Source organism: Haemaphysalis longicornis, unplaced genomic scaffold (genome assembly GCF_048455015.1).
Source record: "Haemaphysalis longicornis isolate Haplotype H1 unplaced genomic scaffold, Haemaphysalis longicornis Haplotype H1 scaffold_9, whole genome shotgun sequence".
Lineage (NCBI taxonomy): Eukaryota > Metazoa > Arthropoda > Arachnida > Ixodida > Ixodidae > Haemaphysalis > Haemaphysalis longicornis.
In genome coordinates this window covers 171,453,360-171,458,557 of record NW_027526460.1, presented here as the reverse complement: position 1 = coordinate 171,458,557, position 5,198 = coordinate 171,453,360, and the positions used below count along the sequence as shown (strand labels likewise).

Sequence of the window (5,198 nt, the reverse complement as noted above, 5' to 3'; positions counted from 1 at the left end):
CTTTCTAAGGTGCTTGAGCATTCCCAGTTTTAGGCATCCCAGTTTTCCAAGTTGTTTCAGTGTGATAGTGCCACTTTCGGTCTTGGGTTTAGGATGTTTGAATGAATTCACAGAGTTAAGGTAGTGCCAATTGTAACTAACTGAAACTTAGCAGCCATTTTTTGATTGGTAAAGGTCATTTGGACAGTGGACTCATTTGCCACATGCATTGTTCGGGACATCTTGGTATTATTTACACTAGTACAAAGCACGCAGTTGTCAGTGTGGAATCGCAGTTTCGCTGGCGTGTCCTTCATGACCTGTGTGACATCGTTTATGTAAATAATGAACAATAGGTGCCCTACAGCCCTGCGGTACCCCGCAAGTGACTGTGTGTGATTAAAAGTGACAAAGTGTGGCCTCAAGCATAGCCAACCAGCTATCCAGCCAAGCATTTCATCATCCCTAATAATCTAATAAGTTTTCTGTGACACACCACATCAAATGCTTAGCTATAATCTACGATCCCGATTATTGAGGGCCGAAGCGGTGTCGTGAGTGAATTCAATGAGCTGGGTAGTTTTAGAAAAACCAGAGCGGAAACCATGCTGATGGCGTGACAACACATCATTATCACTGAAGTACTGGGGAATATGTGAATTTTCTGCTCTAAAAGTTTGCCACAGGTACACGTTGAGGAAATAGGCCTGTAGTTGGAAATTAGTTTGGCGATTTTCCATATGGCCGGCACAGTACATGCAACAGCTGCCCCATTTCGATACACATTCACATTATTGGGCTCAATTATGGTTCAATAACGAGCCTCCCCTTCTCCGTAATGCTTCAAAAATCTGTTCCGCATGCCATCCGTCCTGGCACCTTTGGTGGTGTCGGTATTCGAGAGAAGGTCATGAACGCCATTGTAACTAATTTCAGTTCCTGGAAATCCTGGCTGATACTAATGCCATTGTCATCTCCAAATATAGGGGAAGAATCGGAGCAGGAAAGTGATTGGCAAGGAGTAGTAGGATTGATGCTTTTTCATAACTTGGTGGGAATATTTTTCATGAAAGAACTTAATGTGGTGTTAAAGTAAAACTTTCTTGCATCACTCATTTTAGCTTTAGTTCGGATATAAGGAAGTTAAGGGGGGACACTGCTCTTAAAACAGCTTCCTTTAATTTTTAAGTGAATTCTTTGAAACTTGTCACTCTTGCTGCTTTTTTCCCCACTGGTTTCAAATATGCCATTATTTTTTGAGTAATTCAATTAGTTACTTAAGATAATTAGTCAATTTTGAAGGAAGAATACACAAAAATTACGCCCACCTCCCCTCGCGGGAACCCTGGTGTGATGCGACGCTGAGGGGGGTTCAAGCGCAAGCGGAGAGCAACCGTCGACCGAAAGGCCGCCGGAGAGCGGCACGCCGGTTATATGCGCAGCGCGCCCGAAGGAGAGGAGACCGCGGAAGCGAGAGTACTGCACACGCGCCGGCGCCAGTGCGTCTGCCGAGACTATGACGCAATACAATCCACTTTAATCCAAGCCAATCCAATGCACCTTGCGAGAGAGTGTTCGCTATCGGAGAGGAGAGGGGGTAAGCGGCGGAGAGCGCAGCTGGCGCGGTGAGGAGAATGAGGGAGCGGTGGACGCCGACAACGCCGGATGGATGCAGGGACAAGGCGAGTGAATGAGATGCGTTCGCATCTAAAACACTGCTAGTCAGAACTGTAATCTTACTTTCCAGCACTATAAACCCTTGTGAGTGCAAAAAAAAAAAAAAAACTGCCACCTCCCCTCGCGGGAACCCCTGTGTAGATGCGACGCATAGGCGGAGCGGCGAAGGGACCGCGTTTTATAGCGCGCATAACGTTGAGGGGACTGCGTAAGCCGGTCCCAGTCGATGACGACGTTGGCGTACTTGTAAAGCGGCGTGGACTCTAGGTGTTTGAGCCAAGCGTGGATGTTGCTTCGCCGGAGAACGGCACACCGGTTATATGCGCAGCGCGCCCGAAGGAGAGGAAACCGCGGAAGAGAGTACTGCACATGCGCCGGCCCCAGCGCGTCTGCCGCGGCTATGACGCCACACAATCCAACACAATCCACTTTAATTCAATCCAATCCAAATCCAACCCAACCCAAGCCAAGCCAAGCCAATCCAATCGAATCCAATCCAATGCCCCTCGCGAGAGAGTGTTCGCTATCGGAGAGGAGAGAGGGTTAGCGGCGGAGAGCGCAGCTGGCGCGGCGAGGAGAATGGGGGAGGGGTGGACAACGCCGACAACAACGACAACGACGCCGGAGGGACAAGGCGAGTGAATCAGATGCTCTGCATCTAAAAAATTACGCCCACCTCTCCTCGCGGGAACCCTGGTGTGATGCGACGCTGAAGGGGGTTCCATTGTGCGTTTCCGTTGGGTCGATTACTTGAATTGCGTGAGCAATCGTCGGGTAATGCGAGAGCACGGCCGCTGGATAGAAGGCGCACTGACGTGCGGCCTGCCGCGTGCCTCCAAAGCGGCGTGAGTGCGCCTAGAGCCAAATACTGCCACCGTTCCGGGACTGCTTGCGGCGAGCGCGGCCCGCGGGACGCCGGCTTTCGGGCCGCTTATTTCGAAGTGTGGGCTTATCATCGGCGTTCCACGCTCCACTTAAGGCATCTACCACCACTAATGTTAACGCCTGTTAAAAGACAAACACGATTAGCGGCTGCCGAGCTTCATTTGGTCAAGATGGAAGTTAAATTCCGTTCGCAGCAGCAGCATTACGCGTTGATAGTGTGCCTTCTGTCTCGCATTGCTGTGTCGTTGTGTCTTACATCGACCGGCATGCTCTTTGTGACCTCACGCCCGGCAGAGATTTACGTTTTGTCTGCAAGCTGCGACTGCAGGAATATATTAAAATTCCGGACAAAGAGGAACAATGTTTTTGTGACGGCGCTTGTTATTTATGAGTACCAACACTTCTCAATGTTTAAGACATAACCATATTTTATGTAGGTTTTTCCTTGTGCACTAAATAAAACACCACAATTCGTATTAATCTCACGGCACATATTACTTGATTACACGTTGTTTAGTTATGAAGTAATACTACTATCACAGCTATGTCGGCCCTTTTTTATTTTGAGAATATATATATACAGTTGAATGAAAAGCGATTCCAGTTTCTACCTGATAGTATTACTTGTTCCCTGTAACCTCGAAAAAAATTAAGGAGAGCACATGGGATGTCCGGGTCCACAAAAAACTTTGAAAAAATATTTGGCCAGCTCGGCAAGCTAAATTTTTTGCCCGGACACAAAAGAAAAAAGCGAAATTGTACAGAAATTCCATCAATTGCCGAACAATGCGTAAGCATTCAAACCGTTTTTCAATTTCACATGTTCTTCTTTTCTTTGCTATTTTAAACCAACAATCACCTTGAATATCATAATTATTAATTGTTTTAACTGCGTGAATCACGCATTTTTTGTGCAGATACAAGGTATTACACTTCTTGCATTACGTAGAGGTGTACTCAAAAAAGAAAGCTGACGTAATAATAACGTATGTGAAAATTTTCCTACGGTATACGAAAATTGATTCGAATTGCAGCGCAGTATGTTCACAGAGCAAAACTATCGCAACGTCTTTAGAGCGCGCTAATTTGAGCACATACTTGTGCTGCTCCAGGAGCCCGACCGCTAGTTTCAGGGATAGCGTTGCGCTGCTGAGCACGAGGTCGCGGGTTCGATTCCCGGCCGCGGCGGCCGCTTTTCTAATGGAGGCGAAAAGCAAAAACGCCCGTGTGTACGAGAATTCGGCGCACGTTAAAGATCCCCAGGTGGTCAAAATTAATCCGGAGCCCTCCACTACGGCGCGCCTCATCGCCTGCGTTGCGTCGGGAGCGTTAAACCCCACAATCAATCAATCAATCAATCAATCAGTTTTAGGGATAAATGCATATGGGTTTGAATCGGCGATGAAATAACGGAGGAAATGTACCTAGCGCTAGTTCTCATCGCAAAGTTTGAAAAATGCTTAGCAGCTAGGAGAGTGGACCGTACGCACTGTCTCTTCAACACTGCGCGGCGCATTTATTTTTCTTTCTATACAACCTCTGCCATCAAGTTTTCAGTAGCGTGTTTAATGGCATTGTCGTGCCTGCGAAAATGAAACAACCCAAACCTCTATGCGCGGCAAGACATGATCGAGCCAGTATAAGAGTATCAAAAGACACGCATAGCAAAATGTCTAGTCTTTTCAAATCCTTTTTCAACCATCCTATCGCGTGTCCTAGTTTTATGAGGTGCGCATTCCGCCCAAACAACATTTTTTTTTCAAAGTGTCTTTAAGGCAATCTTCAATCCATCGCCGGCAAATATTCATCGCTCCCCCGTGTGTCGACACCGCGTTTCCCGAGAAAAGGTGACATTTTTGAAATTTCGGACGAATACATTCCCACCATATACTTGCCGCTTGAACTGTAACTAATCAACTTGCGGCTTTAAACTGTGCAACGCGGTTTACATGCTGTGTGTGAGACGTTTTCAGACAAAGCTACCCGTGGTTATTATCTTTTTGTTGAATATTATCTTTTTTTAATAATGTTGTCGAATGTGGGGCATCTTTTTAGATTTGTTAGATTGAAAATGTATTGCCTATATCTTATTCAAGAATTATTTTAACTTCTGGCTGCTTCAGTCAGTTGGATCGAGTGACAGACTGGCAGACATACATACATACGGACAGACAGTTTTCGCGGTTGAGTAGCCCAGGAATGACAACGTCTTTTAAAACCCGTGCGCTGGCTGTCTCTCAGTCGGCGCAAGCGCTCGCCTACGGGGACCACCCCGCTCCGTCCCGAAACCAGTCCCCGAACGCTAGCGCCACGAGGGAGTCAAGCGGCGGCAAACGTAAACACCTCCACTCACGCACGGCCTCCGCGATCGGCTGCCGGCGGCGCGCCGTTGCTCCGGCCGTCCCAATCGCCCGGAGAGAGCGTAAGTTGAAAAGGGGGCGTGGCCGCGTCTTTCGCCGCACCGCGGCGCGCGGAGCCGATGGTTGAAACGAAAGCCGTGTGTGCTGCAGCGCTCCTCGAAATGGCGTTTCGTCAACTTTCGCTCTTGGTATCGCAATAAAAAGAAAGCATACCTGACGTCATGGATGCAAAGCGGCTCATAGAACCTGATAATGCCTTCATTTTAGCTAGGATTGCAGCTATACGACTTTTTTAAT

At 47.7% G+C, this 5,198-nt stretch overlaps 1 protein-coding gene across 1 annotated transcript in view; it reads right to left on the bottom strand.

Moving 5' to 3' along the window:
* LOC144151501 (uncharacterized) overlaps positions 1-5,198 on the bottom strand; it is a 210,090-nt gene that overhangs the window by 74,914 nt on the left and 129,978 nt on the right. The window lies entirely within an intron of this gene.